The sequence below is a fragment of the Macaca nemestrina genome, chromosome 16 (genome assembly GCF_043159975.1).
Source record: "Macaca nemestrina isolate mMacNem1 chromosome 16, mMacNem.hap1, whole genome shotgun sequence".
NCBI classification, from domain to species: Eukaryota; Metazoa; Chordata; class Mammalia; order Primates; family Cercopithecidae; genus Macaca; species Macaca nemestrina.
Window position 1 is genome coordinate 21,122,804 of NC_092140.1, and position 19,519 is coordinate 21,142,322.

The 19,519-nt window shown below is 34.4% G+C and overlaps 1 protein-coding gene and 1 long non-coding RNA gene across 2 annotated transcripts in view; one reads left to right on the top strand and one right to left on the bottom strand.

Moving 5' to 3' along the window:
- LOC105477177 (uncharacterized) overlaps window positions 1-825 on the top strand; it is a 34,051-nt gene extending 33,226 nt beyond the window's left edge. The window contains exon 4 of the long non-coding RNA XR_984517.3: window positions 528-825. This is a non-coding gene — a long non-coding RNA (uncharacterized lncRNA). The remainder of the gene's footprint in view (window positions 1-527) is intronic.
- The window catches only part of LOC105477190 (glypican 5), a 1,465,510-nt gene that overhangs the window by 327,427 nt on the left and 1,118,564 nt on the right, over window positions 1-19,519 (bottom strand). The gene's annotated exons all lie outside the window — the stretch shown is intronic.

The following is a 19,519-nucleotide window of genomic DNA, read 5'->3' on the forward strand; positions in this document are numbered from 1 at the left end:
TGACTTTAGAAATATAAATAACAAACTTCCCATTCTTTTGATTATACATAGAAATATGATGGCATAAATAGCAGTTGGCCTTTTGTATCCATGGGTTAAGCATCCGTGGATTCAACCAACCATATACTGAAAATAGTTGGAAAAATATTATGTCTGTACTGAACATAGACATTTTTTCCTGACCATTACTCCCTATATAATGCAGGGTAACAACTGTTTACATAGCATTTACATTGTGTTAGGTATTATAGGTAATCTAGAGATGAACAAAGGAAGTGGTTTCTTGAGATGAAATCAATCCTGGTGAAGAGGCTGTGAACATTGCTGAAATGACAACAAATGATTTAGAATATTCCATAAACTTAGCGGAGATGTGGTTTGAAAGGATTCAAAATTTTGAAAGAAATTCCACCATGGGAAAAATGCTAGCAAACAGCATTGCATGCTACAGAGAAATCTTTCATGAAAAGAAGCATCAATTGATGTGGCAAACTTTATCATTGTCTCCTTGTAATAAATTGTTACAGCAACCCCACTCTGATCAACCACCACTCTGATCAGTAGGCAGCTATCAACATTGAGGCAAGACCCTCCACCATCAAGAAAATTACAACTCGCTGAAAGCTGAGATGATTGTTAGCAATTTTTAACAATAAATTACTTTTAAAATTAAGATACATACACATTTTATTAGACATAATGGTATTGCACACTTAATTGACTATAGTATAATCTAAACATTACTTTTATATGCATGGAAAATGACTAATGTGATGTAATTGACACAGCTGCCTTGTAAAATATTAATTCAAATGAAATAATTAATTTGTTGACTATAATAAGTATTGATGCTACGATACAAAAGCTTTTGTTAAAATGTGGTTGGTTGATTTCCATGTCCTTTGATGTCTTTTTTAAAAACTAATTTAAATGTCTTACATTTGTTAGGTTAAACAGATTGATTTAAAATTCACTAAAATAGTTATTTGGAAGACCTAGAAATTTTGCTTCTAAAATAATTATTAAAAGTTTGCTTCCATATATTTGAAAAATGGAGATTGGAAAAACTGTGTATTTAGTTACAAAGTCAAATACTCAAATATTTGATGGAAATGTTTCTAAATATTCATTTAAAATTATCATTACTTTGTACAAGTTACATACAAAAAGGAGGTCTCTGTCAAATATTAATCAAAGAGCATTTTTGCTATAAAAGGATAGATGAAGTATCCATGTTCTAAAATGTTAAGCTAAATAGCATATGACTGAGAAACTACTGTCAGCCCAGAAAATGTCAGCACATTTGGAACACTTGTTTGTTGTCGCTGTTGTTGTTTTTTAAAAAGGTGTTACTTATCTTTGAGTTTAGCAATACATGAGTTCCAGAAGGTCAATAGTGAATATCTGAGTACAACAGATTCTCATAAAAATTCTGAGCATTATTACAAACTATTAGTAAATTTCTTTTACAGTTATCAAGGAAGTCTTGTTTTAATTATGTTAACTGCATCAATAACATCCTATATCACTTTTATGCATTTTCTGCCTCCAAATTCTTGTCGTAATCATTTGCCAATGAATGTTGTAATAGAAGAGACTTATTCTTGCACAGTCTAATTTTCAGCAGTGATTATATTTGTATTGTTTTCCATAAAAACATTGTTTTTACCAAAGACATTTATTTTTTGAAAAACGTATTTTCTCTGTTATGCTTCCTTTATTGGCTCAGGAAAAAAAAACTGTACATACATTTCAATATTTTAAAACAGAATTCAGCAAATATCTTAAGTTGAGATGTGTTAGAAACATCTATTTTCTTTACCAGTTTTACAGAACACCTTCTCTACTGAATAACTTGTCCTAATGCTTCTTTCTTCAAATTTTCAAAGAATGTCTCTTCATCTTCCAACAATATTTACTGATAAAGGAATTCATTTTAGCCATTTTGACTCTAGCAGGAAGAAGTTTTAGCCCCATAAAATACCAAGTGCATTAGTGAGTCTACAAACTTGTATTTTTAAAATTTAACTTCACAGGTATAAATATTTTTATCATTTAATAAAAAACAACAATATGGACTCATGTGTATTTTATGCCAATGTTAATTTCCAAATTACTAATATGTTAACTATTGCTATATGGATTATTATTTTCTTGTGTAGACCTCAGTATGTTCTCCCACCGTACTCAGTGCATAATTTTAAAAATTATAATGTACATTTAAAATTAGAAAAAAAATAGCTGTACCTAACAAAATGGTACTATTAGGTGAGCTTTAGTAACCCATGTGTGCCATTAAATACCAAGCAAGGGTCTCAGGGATCTATAAGATAACAGCTAGGTCATGGCACGAAGTTAATAGTTATATGAAAATACAGAATATATGATTTAATAGTAATATCACATTAGAAAACGTCTAATGCTACTTTCAGGCTCTAAGTGCTTCTTGTCTGATTTTTATACTCATGAGAAGAAATGTGAACAGTTGGTAATTATTGGTAATATTTCAAGTTAAATTATTTAATTAAAACTTGCTTTCTTACTTTTCATGTTTTAGAACAACTTAGTCTTCTGGCTTTGAGGGTAGTGTTATGAATTATGATTTCCTCAATATTGAACACACAAAAAAATAATTGTCTTAAGGCTTGTGTCATCCATAAAACAGGATTTCCATTTTTGGTGGTTAATAAAATATTATACTGTGTCTTATTGGTGTGGTTCATTGATTCAATTCATTTTAAATAAATTAGTCCTTTTATCGGCTTTAGAAATTTATGTTCATATTATGAGGGCATGTAAAAGAAACATATCTAGTGCTTGAAAAACAAGTTAGTAAAATTCCATACTGTATTCTGAGTTATATGTACATAGGTCAAACAAAAATGCCACCTTCCCAAGCATCTAGCTGGGTCCAGAACTTCATACCACACTGGTGTCAAGCTTCATTTTTTATCCTGTATAAAAACCAAAAATCCCTGGAACTAGATGAAAGAAACACATTAAGGTCCACACCATCTTCAGTCTTTCAGGTATCTTTACTCCCTTTCTTGGATTCTCAAAAAAATGCTGCTCCCATCTTTGTATAGTCAGTTATGTTTCTGTATATCAACTATTTGGTTATAAATTCTTTGGGGGTAAGGATTATGTGTTCATTTACTTATTCTTAGTACTAAGCCTAGTGGTGCCTGACACAGAGGAAACACTCAATATATGTTATGAGTTTTAGTGAAGTAAAAGAAAATCTCATTTTTCTGCAAAGATATAGTCTATTTTTTATTCTCTTTACTGGTTTTACCTTGACTACTCTTTTGAGCTTATATTGTATACTTATCCTCCATATTCTTCAGTTTTCTCTAACTTTCACCATTTTTGCTCACTAATTTTTCAACAAGTATGTTCTGTTGTCTCCCGCATTTCTGTGGAGTCTGCCAGTCATGATGAGTGAGGGAGTCATGACAGTCAATGAGGGCGCATGAAATATGTGGCTACCAGAACCTTTCTTTTTCAGGTTACTGTCACAGAGAAGAGTCACACTTTGTCACAAAAGAACTCTTGGATCCTTTATTGGAGAAGGCTGAATGGGTCTTATGGATTATTTGTCTGACCCAGTAGGTAATTCTGTCCTAGTTTTATTCAAAGTAGTCCAGAAATGAGCTTAGACATTCTGCCCCTCACAAAGCATCTGGCCCATTTCTCTTGAAGGCCACATAGCACTGTGGCAAATGGGCAGGCTCTGGATTGGGCAAATGGAGGCCCGAATCTCTGCTTGCCACTACTACTTTTGTCATCTGGAGCATATATTTGCCTTTCTGTGCCTCCAGTTACACATCTAGGAAAGGGAGAAAACATAGTACCCACCCCATATGCCTAAGAGGCACATACAACAATGCCTTGGGCCAAAGTAAGCGTGGAAAAAGTGGTCGTTCTTTCTATTGTTTTCTTTGTACCAAATTTTCTAGGCTAGAACACAGAGCCCGAAACAAGGACTTCTAATTTTCCCTGGGCTCTTTCTGATAAATAGCGTTCTCTAGAACAGCACATCAAGTAATTTTGCTGTTGGGATCACCATACTATATGTCTTCATTCTTAGTCTTCCAGCTTGGAATGTTATTCCTGACATGAAAACAGTAACAGTTAATTTGAGAGAAAATATATTAGAATAGTGTGTGTTTTACATTGGAGCAGACACTGACGGGTGACAAATCAATGTGACCTCGGTGTCGGGGGGGGTGGTGGTGGTGGTGCAAGAAGAACCTTCAGCAAAAATCATATCCCTTCTTGTTTAGTTTTTATATTTTTTTAGCCTTACTCCCTTTTTTTTTACTGATTTATCTGAGTAAATTACTAAATTCCTAGTTGATCTATAGTCAAAGGCCATTTCTTTTAAGACAAGTTGAGCAGCTTTAATCTGAAAATCTGAAGTTCAAAATGCTGAAAATCTGAAACTTTTTGAGTGCCAACATGATGCCACAAGTAGAGAATTCCACACTGACTTCATGTGATGACTCATAGTCAAAATGCAGCCAAAACATTGTTTCGTGAACAAAATTACTAAAACTATGGTATAAAATTACCTTCAGGCTATGTGTATAGGTGTATATAAAACATAAATATTGTGTTTAGACTTGGATCCCATCCCCAAGATATCTCTTTATGCATATGTACACATTCCCAACCCCCCGCAAAACCTGAAGTCTGAGACACTTCTTATCCCAAGCATTTCAAATAAGAGATACTCAACCTGTAAAACCATTTATTGAAATTCTCTTAGCCTGAAGTGGAAAGGAAAGGAAAAAAAAGGAGAGGAAAGGGAGAGAAATGGAGAGAAAGAGAATGAGACAGAGAAAGAAAGAAAGATGTCTTATATGCCTTAATTAAAAAGAAAAAAAAGAAAAACAGCTTTAGATTTTTACCTAGAATGTGGAGAAATATGCAGGAACAGAAGTTTATTTAGTTCCACAACCATGACAGCAGTCCAAGTGAATTAATTCATAATACTTTCAATGTTCATTATTATAAATTCACTTTTCACCTAAACATTGGACAAAAAAGGATTGCATGTTCTCCTATGTTTAATAGACCCCTAAGCACACTGTCTACGATTCCTAAAACATTAGTTCTAGGTCCAATATGGAAAAAGCCATGTTCCTGCTGATTTTCACTACAGGAAAAGAAGGCCTGCTGATTCCCTCCCTCCTCCTAGAAGAACGGAATTCAAGTGCGGCCAATACTTCTTCCCATCTCTCTGAGTGTAACACGGCGTTCTGCCGGTGACCTTTCCAATACACCAGAACAAAGATACACCTGTGACCCTGCTGCTCGGCTGAGCATCACATCTGCATGGAGGACAGTTGCCAGGATGTAGCAATGTGGCTTTTATCCAGGAACTCTGTCACAACATCCCATCATGTACTGGCCCCATTCAATTTGTGAGCAAAACCAAAGCCCTGAAGACTTTAATGACAGGAAGGAGGACTGGCGCTACTCGTATTACTAGTGATCAGAGCAAAATGAACCTTGCAGAGCCAGAAACTATAAAGCCAATTGGCTAAACTCCACAGAAAACTGATTCTAAGCATGTTAATTGAGCATAAATTAATGTGAAGGCAGTAATGATCCATGTGAATTTCAGATGATTGACTATATCATTAATCTCCAAAGCATGAATAATGTGAACCCCTCCCTTCTCTTCTAAATGAACACTGAAAACACCGAAGAGCTAACTGGATATTGGTGTAGGGAAAATGAAGAAGCGGGTGAAACAGTAAAGGATCAACATCTGGGTTACTGTAATTCAGATGATCATTATGTTGATAATTCTCTGAAAAAGCCTACGGTGTTCATACACTTGATGGAGCATTTATACTAAAGCTATTATCCTTAAAATCTTATTTATTTGTTGCTTTAGGGATTCTCATTTTAAGTGCAGTGGTATTAACTGTTCCTTCTGTAGCTTCTCCCCACTTGTCACTAAAGTATTTAAGGTGACTTGGAAATAGTAAAAAATATGCATTACCATGCGCGCGCATGCATGCACGCGCGCGCGCGCGCACACACACACACACACACACTCTCTCTCTCTCTCTACAAAATTTAAAAAAAAAATCCTAGGATTAATCATTAAGTGTTGCCAGGGCAGAATCGGGGAGACAATTCAGTTAGCTATAAGATAAATGGGTTGGATTGGCAAAAATCATCAATATCTCATGGATGCATGCTTTGCTATTGAAAACAGGATAAACTTGCTGGTCTTAGAGAAGGTCAGGAGCTATTTTGCTTCTTTCCCACTGACTGATTCTAGCCCAGACACCCAAGGTACAAAGCAACTAGAAATCGGGACACCCAGAACTTCGCCACAGGGATGTTCTATTTTGAGACCATTTGCCGCCCACTTCTCCAGCCTGCATTCCACCTCTCTCTTTCACCATATAACAAGAACCTAGCGAGATGGAAAATGATCACAGGTAAAGTGCTGCATGAGATGATGAGGTCAGGAAGGGTCTAGGAGTCATACAGGTTGATGAGTGCAGTTTCTCCCTTACTCAGTGGAAAATGTCAAAGAGCTAAGTATCAGAAGAAGGAGAAAATTATAGCCCTGGCAGCAAAATGACTTTACAAGAGAATTTGCATTTCTTAAAGTTAAAGGGAAAAACATACAAAGAACCATGGGGTTTGTGGGAAAAATATGAGAGCACAAAGAAAGTGAAACAACATCCAAAAATGATCACAGAAATCATATGCCCTTGAACAACAGAGATATCATTTACTCAGCTGGTATTTTTTGTAGGCTAAATGACAGCTGATTTCTCTGAAATAAAAGCAAAAATTCATTAGCAAAGAAGATCCCCAAATGAAAAACTAACATAAAGTAATTACAAGCATGACTGTTAAGAAATATTTCTAGAGAAAGACAAAAATGGAAAAAGAAAGCGTAATTAAAATACACATTTGTGCTAGTGGAACCTACAGTAAGTCCAGTCAATGTTGTGAAGGACAAATTTGAGATATTTTCCCAGAAAGCAGAAATGAAGAACCAAGAATAAAATGAGAGCCAACACAGCTATGGGAGATTAAAGATAGAAATCTATTCTAAAAATAGCAGATTTACTTGAGAAAAAGCCAGAATAATTAAAATAGATAAAAATACATTAAGAATAGAAATAAAGTCTGTTCAAGAATTTTAAAAGTCAAGCTAAACATATCAAACCAAAGAAAACCCTAACCTTTCAGATGAAATGAACTTATCCTTTTGTCTGTAAGATGCCTCTATAAGATACCAATCTAGATATTAACAAAGGTTTTAATTAAAATCGTAACATTGAATTCAAATGATGGCAATGATCTACTTTAATGTTGAGAAAGGCCCACACATCATATGATCTTATTCTCCCTCACTTCATTCCATTTCCTAGAGGAGTGAACCGAGGCTCAGACAGGTTGCAAACTCTAGAAATAATACTGACAACCATGGACTCATTGATTTGGTAATGGAGATGCTATCAATCTAACCGCCCCTACTTATGTCTCACTCTGAAATTAAGACAAGTGAATTTTCATAGCCCACTATAGGTGGAAAATCAGCATAAGCCACAGATACAGCTGAGATCTACAAACCAGAGCCATGTGGTTCCATTTAAAGTAACCCAGAGGTGGATTCATAACACCAGTTCCTACAGATGGTGTCTTGATGCCAGCAGGAAAGCTCATATTCCATAAATTCAGTAACAGAAGACTGAATGTCCTGAGGCTTCATGTCAATTGTACGTGCAATAGTCAACACTGCAATTGAATGAATAATACTGTCCTAAAAGTTGAGTAAAAGGTAGCTCTCTGAAGCCAGTTGTTTGTATGCAGCTCAGCACAGAAAGCATGCTTCTAAGAAAGGATATTAAGACAAAATTCCCTCCTGCCATGTTCCCCACCATTCCCTTCGATGTAGGTCTTTTATTCTAACCCATTGGCATCTTAAGAGGTTGTTAAGTTATTAGGCTGGTGGGCATTTTGACATCCTTCAAATTAATTTATTTGAATTTTACTTGAAAGTGCGCCAAGATGAAGCCGAGTTATCTCTAAGTATAAGGATAAACATAAAGATGCCTTTTATTTTTCCAAAAAAAAAAGCAAAAGAGGAAAAAATGTTTATCTAGAAACAATTTTTAAAGTAAAAGCAGTGTGTATAAGAAATTATGTTGTCAGAAGACAATGTCGTTAATTATATATCAAAAGTTGTATTGGTTTCTTTTCTAAGTAACCCTTAGATTAGGATGGTAACCCTATTTATGTTATTTGTATGTACAATAACATGTCTCAAAATCTCTTATACAATCTGGAATATTAAGCTTTCAACATTTAGAGTATGCATACAGCATATAATACATTAATTAGTAAAATGTGATTGTGTGTTTCAAGTGTAGTAATTCAGGAATCTGGTTCTAAGTATTATATTTTTAGTAGAATGAGCAAAAATATTCATTTCTACACTCATTTCTCAATGTCTCTCATCTCTCATTGCTCCCACGTTGAAGTGAACAGTGAAAAAAAATAATTTTCCCCCAACAGATGAAGGTGAATATGCCCTTGTTTGTTTTGCTAGCTTTTAAATAGCTGGTAAATTATAGAAATTTCGCCTTCTTGAAATCAGTTATTTCTGTCTTCCTTGGATGCCATATCACCATACTGTTAACTTTGATCTCTGAAGGGAGAATTCCAAATGCAATTTCTTTCTTTCACCTCGATCATATCTTTACTTGTTTTCCATTCCCAAAACATTTGTAGAATGTCTCATCTGCATGAGGCACTATGGTGGTCACTGAAGGAACAAAGTAATGAAAAAATAAGTAAAAGATAAGAAAATGTAAGAGGAGACATTCTATCAAGGCGAGAGGTGTGTCGAGAGGTGATGCTAAGCCTAAGATGAGACAATATCAGAGGGAATTAAGCAGAGAGAATCTTTTGGGGAAATATAATATTTTACCTAAGGAAAGATTTCTTTGATGCTTAAAGGGTCAGAGGTAATTAGAAGCAATGGGGAAAAAGGAATTCCCATTAGAGCAGACACAAAAGATAGGGTGAGGAGGGTTAAAAATACCAGGATGTATACAAGGAAATGATTAGCAGATTGATGTTGCTGGGATATAATATTTGAGGTAGGGAGAAATCATGATAGAGCCTGTACCGTGGAATTCTTCACATCAAACTATTCTATTACTTAGCCACTTTCTTTTTCCTTTGAGTGCTTGTTACTATCCGGCATATATTACATATATATTTATGGTCTATCATTCTTTTTAGAATGTTATCTTCACAAGCACAGGATTTTTCTCTATCTTGTTCACTACTCTACCCTCAGTACTTGCAACAGATTTGCAGAGTAGGCTCCCAGTCCTGCATAGAGAAATGCAGAAATGAATGAATAAATTGAGTGCTTAAAATCTTATCTTTCAAAGCCATCTTCTGATTTCAATTACTTTTCCAGTTTTAGCACGACCTAAAATACAAATTCTTCATGATTTCCAATCACATCAATATTTTTATTAAATTGTTGTTTAATCTCTATGACTTGACTAATTTATTGCCTGTAAAGAGAATGTCGTTTGAGTAGGGCTCCAGCTAATATGCTAATTACCTGTAAAGTTATAAAACTTCAAGACAGAATTAATCATCTATAAAGCATAGATCTTAAGAACTTGAACTCTAGATTCATACAGCCAGTAGCAGCTTCTCTATTTACAGCGTGTCCTCGGGCAAGTTACTTAATGTCTCCATACTCGTGTTTCCTCAAATGTGAAAGAATGTTACCCACTTCACTATTATTGAGAATATCAGATTGTACAAAATCTGTGAAACTCTTAAAACAATACACAGTGCATAATTCGCTTTGGTTTTTCTTGTATTAGCAGTTCTGTGTATGCCTGTCCATAATCATTATTATTATACCCAAATTGAAGGCACAGATCAGGACTTTAAAATTTTTGTATCTACTTATCTAATATGATATTCTATATATTTTTGGGTGATTAAAAAATGAATGCTCATTTATTGTGTTAAATCTTATAAGCAGGCCAGGCACAGTGGCTCATGCCTGTAATCCCAGCACTTTGGGAGGCCGAGGCGGGAGGATCACAAAGTCAAGAGATTGAGACCATCCTGACCAACATGGTGAAACCCCGTCTCTACTAAAATACAAAAAATAGCCCAGCACGGTGATGCACACCTGTAGTCCCAGCTACTGAGGAGGCTGAGGCAGGGGAATCGCTTGAACCTGGGAGGCAGAGATTGCAGTGAACTGAGATCGTGCCACTGCTCTCCAGCCTGGCGACAGAGTGAGACTACAGCTCAACAACAACAAAAAATTAATTACATTAATTAAATACAAATGTATAAGCAGGACTTTCTTTTCAGCAATAGATCCATTCAATATACATAAAATGGTTTCATAATTTTTCAAATTCACAACAAATTCAAGCAAAAAATTAAAATAAGGTAAACCATTAAATGTATGAAGATTGTTGAAGTTTTTCACTTGTGCAGGATATATTTTATTCCTATGAATCAGCAAAGCTATTTCCACTTAATTCTGAATAAAGGCACCTCAACTTTTTTTCTTTCAAAATAATGTACCAGTTATAACATTTTCAATTCTCAGTGGTATAACTTGTAAATAACTTTACTTTGCTTTTAGAAATTCTGCTAACATCAGAGCAGAGATGTTACAGGTAGAGTGGGTGTGAGTTTATTCAGTGTTGTCTAAACTGGTTATGAAAACAATTGCACACTCTTATGTGAGAAGGGATTTCATCTATTCTGCCAGCTTTTGTAAATAACACATTTTCAAATACTACACTTACTGTGGAATGAAAAAATATTTGTAGAGAATCATTTATAGATGTTTTATAATGAAAGGACTGAAGCCAAAGAAAGCCAAATTCATTCATTCATTGTTTCATTTATATATTTACTCATCAAGCATTTGTTGAATTTCTATTGCTATTGCTGGCAAGAGATAAAAGCAAAAATGGAAACAGATGAGAAAAAAAATCCTTGTGATGCTGTAAGATTAGAGGCAAACCCAATATACTCTGAAGACAAATGGTGGATGGGATGGTTGGGGAAGTAGTTGATCTTTCATTCGGAGAGTAGAGAATGATTAGGACAGATTTACCAATGGAAGTAATTCCTGAATAGCCTCTAGAAGAAAGGGTTGAAATTATTAGGGTGAGTAATGAGGCAAGAATATTCTAGGCAGAGGAAGCTGCATGTGCAAAGCATGAAGACGTAGAAATGCATAGATTTAGGGAATCACATACGTGGGGGCCAAGGAAGTAGCAGAAATCAAGGTGTAGACAGAGGTACAGACTAAGTGGAAATATCTTCAGTGCAATGATCTGTATATGTATAATTCTAATATTCCAATAAGAGCCTCCCGATTCTTAGAATCATATTCTTTTCATAACACATTTTTTCATTTCTGTTTTCAGAAATTTTAATCGATCCTGTAATAGGCTATGGTAATAAAGTAAGACATACTCTTGAACCTAAAAGTATATTGTGAATCAAAGGTAAAAGATTCCAAATAAATCACCCAGAGCCTTGCCACAAAGTAGAAGAGCTTCCTACATTCTCTTCAGGGATATTATATATTTGAAAGACCACAAAACAGAAGAAACAGAGGCTGGAATTTCACTCTCTGAAATTTCCCCAGAATCACAAAATAAGAGTGCATTTTATAAGTTTGGTTAACTGTTATGTTTAAATCATATTCTGGTCACTCTCAAGAATTTAGATGAGGAATATGCTTTATTTGGAATTTACTTTGAAAGAGACAGACTTTTCTTAGTTATAATTTTGTAATCAATTATTATTTAAAAATAATTTAATCTATTTTTGACTTTAAGTTTTAAACTGACTTTAATCTTATTTCTAATCAAACTTTTACTTGGAAATTTTAATTTCTGAAATAAAAACTGTAATATTGTTCCTTAGAACTCTTTCATTCATATGAAGTTTTTGAAAAAGTGTGTGTTCCTATAATGATTCTACTTCTCTTAAAGTCCTCAGAGACAGCCTTTATTTTGCATTTTCATGCAGCTCATCTTCCAAGCTTTTTACTACTATTAAATACAAAGTCTGATATGTAGTGGATGATTACTTTTAAGTTCCTATTTAAATTAACATACAATAAAATTGACCTTTAATGTGGCATACAGTTCTTTGAATTCTCTCCTGTGCCTATGCTGATGTAGCCACCAACTCCAAAAAGAAGACAGAACAGCTATATTCCATTCCCCCATTCTCTCATTCTATCTCTTTACGGTCCCACTACTTCTCATTCCTACACCCTAGCAACCACTGATCGGTCTTCCATCACTGAAGTTTTATCTTTTACATGGAAACATGGAGGGTGTAACTTTTTGATACTTTCACTCAGATTAAAGCCTTTGAGACTGATGTAAGATGCTGTGTGTACCAAAATAATGCACGCATTGTAATTGCTTAGTAGTATTCTATAGTCCGCATGTATCATAATTTGCTTTTCCATTCAACCATTGAAAGATATTTGGTTTATTTCAAGTTTTTGGTAATTATGAAGAGAACTGCTACAAACATTCATATGTAGGTTTTGTATAAATCTAAGTCACTTTTCTGGGGTAAACACCAAGCAGTGGCATTGCTGGGCCATATGGCAAGTGAATGTTAAATTTAACATAAAACTACCAAACTCTCTTACAGAGTGACTTTATCATTTTCACTTCCCAGTGCAACGTATGAGACTCCCAGTTGCTCTGTGTCCTCACCAGCACCAGGAATTATTACCACTCTTTTTAGTGGGAGTTATTCTAATAGGTATGTAGCAATATCTCATGGTTTAAATTTACTTTTTCCTAGTGATTTTGATTTGAAACATCTTTTCACATGTTTACTAGACTTCCATGTCTTTTCGTGAAACATCTGTTCAAGTCTTTTGCCCTTTTTAAATTTGATTTTTACTGCTACATTTTGAGATTTCTTTATATATTCTGAATACAGCCCCTTTTTCAGATATGTGGCTTGAACATATTTTTGCTCTTTCTATGCTCTTTAAAATTACTGTTAACTTCTCAAAGTTAACTTTAAAAGTTACTGTTAAAGCAAAAGCAAACAGTTAACTTTAACTTCTCAAAGTTACTGTTCATGTTAACAGTAACTTTAGGAGAGTTTTAGACTCTCTAAAGTCTTTTAACAGTAACTTCAACAGAACCAAAATTTTAGATTTTGATGTCCTATTTATATGCATGCATATATGCATATACACACACACACACATACACATATATGTGGGAGACTTTCATGGTCTTGCTTAATTGTAAGGTCTAACAGCTCTACTCCCTGGGAATGAAGATTTTCTTCTGTGCGTTTTTTCTAAATGTGCTACAGTTTTGTGTTCTATATGTACATCTATGATCAATTCAGAGCTAATTTTTAGATAAATTGTGAAGTATAATTCAATGCTCACTTTTCTTTGCATGTGGTTGCCCAAGTGTTCCAAAGCTATTTGTGGAAAAACCTATCCTTTCTCTATTGTCACTGCCTTTGTACCTTTGTCAAAAACTTGGCCATAGTTGTGTGTGTCTACTTTTGGACTGTCTTCTCTGTGAAATTGATCTCTGTATCCAGCCCTTAGCTAATACTGTATTCTTTTGATTACTAAACAATTTTTTGAATTTAGAAAATGAAAGTCTCCCATTTTGTCTTTATTCAAAATTGTTTTGGTTATTTTATCACCTTAGCACCTTTGTCCTTTCCTACATATATTTTAGAATCAAGTTTTATATATTGGCAAAGAAATCTTGTTGAGATTTTGATTGAATTTTCATTAAATCTACAGATCATTTTGGGTTGAATTAACATTATTACTATATTGAGACAAACCTATGAATATGTTATAACTCTCCATTTGTTTAGGCTTCCTTTGATTTCTTCCACCAGTGTTTTATGCCTGTCAACATTCTGTTTCTGTATTTGTTATGTTAGGTTTACAACTAGATATTTTATTTTGGAGTGATTATGTGGTTTTCAACAGTTCAATTGCTTCTATAGAGAAATGTAGTTCATTTTGTTTGGTGAATTTGTATCCTATAATCTTGCTACGGTGTATTATCAGTTACAGAAGTTCTTTGGAAAACCTTTCCATTTTCTATATAGAATATGTCTCATGTGAATAAACACAGTTTAATTTCTTCCTTTCCAATTGGTATGCATGAAAGTAAAATAAGAACAAAGCAAACAAAGAAACAAAATAATTCTTCTTTAAATGTTCCCTAGAATTTATCAGAAACAATCTTGATCAAGAGGATTTTATTTTCCAAAAAAGGTTAACCACAAATTAAATAGTTATATGAACATGACGGTTATCTAAGTTATCTTGGGTGTCTGCTGGTGATTTCTGGGTTTGAGGAATTAATGTATTTCATGCAATTTGACCAACTTTGCTGTGTAGGATTTTTTTGTGATATAGACTTATTAATTGTTTATGGAGTCTGTAGTGATAGTCCATAATATTTATATTGATAATTTGATATCGATAAAGATAATTCTTTGTTAGTCTTTCCAGAAGTTTACAGCTATTGTTTTAATATATTTTCTTTGCTATTTTCCTGTTTTTTTTTGTTTGTTTTGTTTTTTGTTTTAGGGAGGGTATTTCTACTTTTCACTATCTTATTCTCTTACTTCTACTTGCTGTGGAATTTAGTTTACTCTTTTTTTTCTAGATGGACGCTTAGATAGTCCAAGCTTATTCATGTGAAGCTTTTCTTCTTTTGTGTAAGCATTAACTGCTACAAGTTTCTGGCTAAGCACTGCTTTAGCTGCATTCCACAAATTTGATATGCTGAATTTTTTTTTTAATTTATTTATTATTATTATACTTTAAGTTGTAGGGTACATGTGCATAACGTGCAGGTTTGTTACATATGTATACTTGTGCCATGTTGGTGTGCTGCACCCATCAACTCATCATTTACATCAGGTATAACTCCCAATGCAATCCCTCCCCCCTCCCCCCTCCCCATGACAGGCCCCTGTGTGTGATGTTCCCCTTCCTGAGTCCGAGTGATCTCATTGTTCAGTTCCCACCTATGAGTGAGAACATGCGGTGTTTGGTTTTCTGTTCTTGTGATAGTTTGCTAAGAATGATGGTTTCCAGCTGCATCCATGCTGAATTTTCATTTTTCCTCAGTTCAGTATGTATTCTAATTTCCCTTTCGATGTTTTCTTTGACTGATGGATTGTTAAAAAGTATGCTATTGTGGAATAACAGACTGGTAGACTTGGAAAGGTGAGACAGTAGGAGGGAGGTAAGGAATGAGAAATTACTTAATGGTACAATGTACATGATTCGGATGATAGTTACACTAAAAGACTTGATCACTATACAATATATCCATGTAATGTTGTTTCTTGTTTTCTGCACTTGTACCCCTTACATTTATACAGATTTTTTAAAAGAAGAAAATGTGTTAAACTTCCAAATATTTGGAGGTGTTTCTGTTATCTTTGTTATTTAGTTATTATTGAACACATTATGAGTTATTTTAATTCCTTATATTTGTTGAACTTTGCTTTAGAATTCAGAATATGGGCTGTCTTGGTGAATGTTCCTTGTGTATATGGGAAAAATGTATGCACTGCTGTGTCCAGTGGAGTGTTCCATGTCAATTAGAATTGACAGCTTAGGTCAACATTCTCGTCTATTTTCTGTCTATAGATTGTATCAGTTACTGCGAAAAGAATGTTGAAATCTCTAACTGTACTTGGGAATGTGTCTGTGTTTTCAGTTCTGATCATGCTTATGTTTTCTAAAATTCTGCTGTTAGGTTCATACACATTGGGATTGTTTTGTGCTTTAAATGTAATGTCCCTCTTCGTCTCTAGTCATGTTCCTTAAGCCCCCTTTGCCTAATTAACACAGTCACTCCAGCTTTCTTTTTGTTCGTGTGTGCATATATTATTTTCTCGATCCTTGATATCTAGCTTATCTACATCACTATGTATATACGAAGTGAATTTTTTCTAGACAGCATATACCCATTTCATGTTTTTTTAATCCATTCTGACAATCTTTGTATTTTAATATGTGTGTTTAGTCAGTTTGCATTTAGTGTATTTATTGATATGGTCAGATTTAGGTCTACCATTTTATTATTTGTTTTCCGATTATTCCCTCCGTTTCTCAATCTTTATTCATCTTTTCTCATTTTCCTTGCATAATTCCAACATTTTAATTCTATTTAAATACACCTACTGCACATTTGGCTGTATCTCACTGTATAATTTGCAGACGTGTGTGTGTCCAGTGACTTTAGGATTATCCAAATACTTAACTTTTCTCAGTCTATTCAGAATTGATATTTTAGCATTTTAACCAGAACATAGAAATCTAATTACTATACAGTTACCAAACATTTTAAAGAATTGTGAGAACAATCATCTGTTTACCCCAATAGTTGCCACTTTTGTTGCTCTTCTTTCATTTGTGATGTTGCAGGTTTCTTTCATCTTTTTCTTTCTATGAAGAATTTCCTTTAGCAATTCTTTCAGAGCAGTTCTGACAGCAACAGATTCTGTTCGTTTTCCTTTATTTGAGAGCACTATTATCTTATGTTTATTTCTGGACATTATTTTTACATGATTTAGAATTCTGGGGAGGACAGATATCTCAGCACTTTAAACATATTTTCTCTGTTTTCTGAATCTCCACAATTTCTGATGAGAAATCTGCAGACAGACATTTAACAGAATGTCTCCATGTTCGCTTGATAGTTTTAAAACATTTAAACAGTTTTCTCTGGATGGTCTTAAGATTCTTTCCTCTTTTTCTTTTATTGGATTATGGTGTGTCTCGGCCCATACTTCTATGGGTTTACCTCATTTAGGGTTTGATGGGTGTCTTGAATCTGTAGGTTTATATATTTCACTGGATATGGGAAATTTTCAGCCTTTATGTCTTAAATGTTTTTTTTTTTTTTTTTTTTTTTTTCTGGTCTACGCTGTCTTTTTGGGACACCAGTAGTGCCAATCATAAACTATAGGAACTATTCCAAAGACAAATTAACAATTGTCCATTTTTCAATTTTGGTTCTATTGTTAAGCTTGCATAATTCTTATTGATCTGTTTTCAAGTATATTGACACTTTTCTGTCATTTCCATCCTGTGACTGTACCTATCCAGTAATTTTTTCCAGTGCTACATTTTCCATTTGTATCTTCTATTATACCTATTTGCTGAGATCTTTTATCATTTCATTCCTGCAACACATTTTCACCTTTGTTGGAATATTTTATAATAGCTTGTTAAACTGTTTGTCTAATTACTGTGTCACTTCAATAGAGGCATTCATTTTATTTTATTTTCATATGTGCATTGATACTTTCCTTGTGAGCCATATGTGAGGTAAGCTTTCATTTTATCCTAGACATTTTGAGTATTATGTTTTGAAAATCTGGGTCTTGTTATTATCTTATGAAAAATATATCCATTTTTGTTTTATAGAGTCAACTGGGTAGGGGTCAAGGCACTAGATTTGACTAGCTTTCCCTCTCTGTAATCTCCCCTGAAGTTTCCAGTTCTCTGGTGTTCCCTTTTTTGGTCTTTTATCCAGAAAGCTGGGGATTTATTTATCTCACTCTTGTGCTCTCTCTCTAAGCTATACCCATATCTAAGACAGGTGGTGAGTGAACAAAAATAAAGTAAAAACAATGTGAGTTTGCCTCATCCTCTTGAGGCCACAGCTACTTAAATCAGAGAGGATGGTGCCTCTTCCACTGGGTAGGTGCAAGCCCGCACTGCTGCTGCTGCTACTGCTACCTACAGGGGTTCAGTCAGGATGGTGGGAAAAATTATAAAATAAACATTCTTGGAAGGCCAGAAGGTTTTTGCAAAGTCCTCAGGATACAGTTATGGCTGATGAAGGCAGCCTAATCCTCTTTGAGCTATAACAAGGTTAATTAACATAGGAGTGTAGAGGAGTCTATCTAAATAGCTTGTTTACTCTTGTGGTCCTAAGACTAACCTTTGACCATCTTCGGGTGCATGATTGCTCTCTACTCCTGGGGGTCTGCAACGGTAATTACCTTCTACTGGTGTTTACTTGAGACTTTTGTCATTAAATATGTGCTGAATAAATGTCAGGAGGGCCAGTGAGTCAGTCGGCCACAGTTGCAACTCATTACAGCACTGTCCTGGGAGTCTTTAAGAGGTCTGGATTCTCGGCCAGACTGACAAGCACAATATCTGTGTCACTGTACGTTATTCATCTGTTGTTGGATCAGGGTCTGCAGGACAGACCCCCGCAGCTACCAACAAACCATTTTCTCAATTCTCAAGCCTAGATGACAGGGCTTTTGGTGTTCCTTATGTCCATGCTGATACCCGCTTCCATCTTTCAGGCTAACTTGAGTCCAGGCTGGAGAAACTCTTAAAAAAGGAAAGTCACCACCAATTTAGTGGTTTTGGAATTCTGGTCTTTTCCAATCTATCTGTCACTATTTACTTTTTAGAGTCCTCAAAGACATAATCTATGCATTCTGTCCAGGTTTTATAGTTTATTCCATTTTATCCCAAACTGAAAATCCTAGATGGATAAAGTTTGATTCATAGTTGCTTATAGGTAAACACGGAGTCAAAGCTGAATTCACATTTTTCAATGAAGAATTAGCCTGATCTTTGAAATGTTGAATTAATATGTAAAAAGAAGATTCACTTAGCCAAACTAGAATATTTCCCTACTGAGTTAGCTAAGAAATTACTGTATATACATGGCATTATGTATGAAAATGTTATGAAGTTTTAATCTTTACTGTAATATTGATTCTGGCATTTCATGCTTTTTGGTAGCTAATTATGATCTGACTCCTATCTCCAATCACTGTAAAGTTAATTAATGTACTTTTCAGATAAATTTATTAAAAAATACACAGTCCTCTTCATGTCTCTCAATCTCTTCACATGCTACTGCTTCGACTAGATATTCAGTGTTGTCAATATCATTATGAAAACATTTTCAATAATAATCAACTAATTCTATTTATCCAATCCTAGGAAAATTATCTTCCTATTGAACAGGCAAAAAAAGAACAACAAATTGATTTTTCACAGTAATTTTCACGTTTCTCTTTTCTGAGATCATTCATCAGTACAAACCATTTTGCTCAAAAAATGTGTATCATTGCCAGTAACGTTTGGGAGAAATTCTACCATGTCAGGAAGATTCCTCCTAGGTTTCTCAATATAAGCTGAGATTTCTTATTGTTTGAACCCAGGAGCTGCCTCACATTACTTTTGAACACTGTTATTCTTCACTTATAAAAGGGATGTCTGTTGGGGTGCTTCTCATTTGTATGAGTCCTATTCTTACATCCAAACTATTTTTTCTATGTTACCGACATTCCAGGATCCTCTCTATTTTTCTTCACTTGGTCCCACACATCACACTCTACTACTTAGGATGAAGTGGGAGGAAGAGGTTTCTAGTATCTTTCAGCA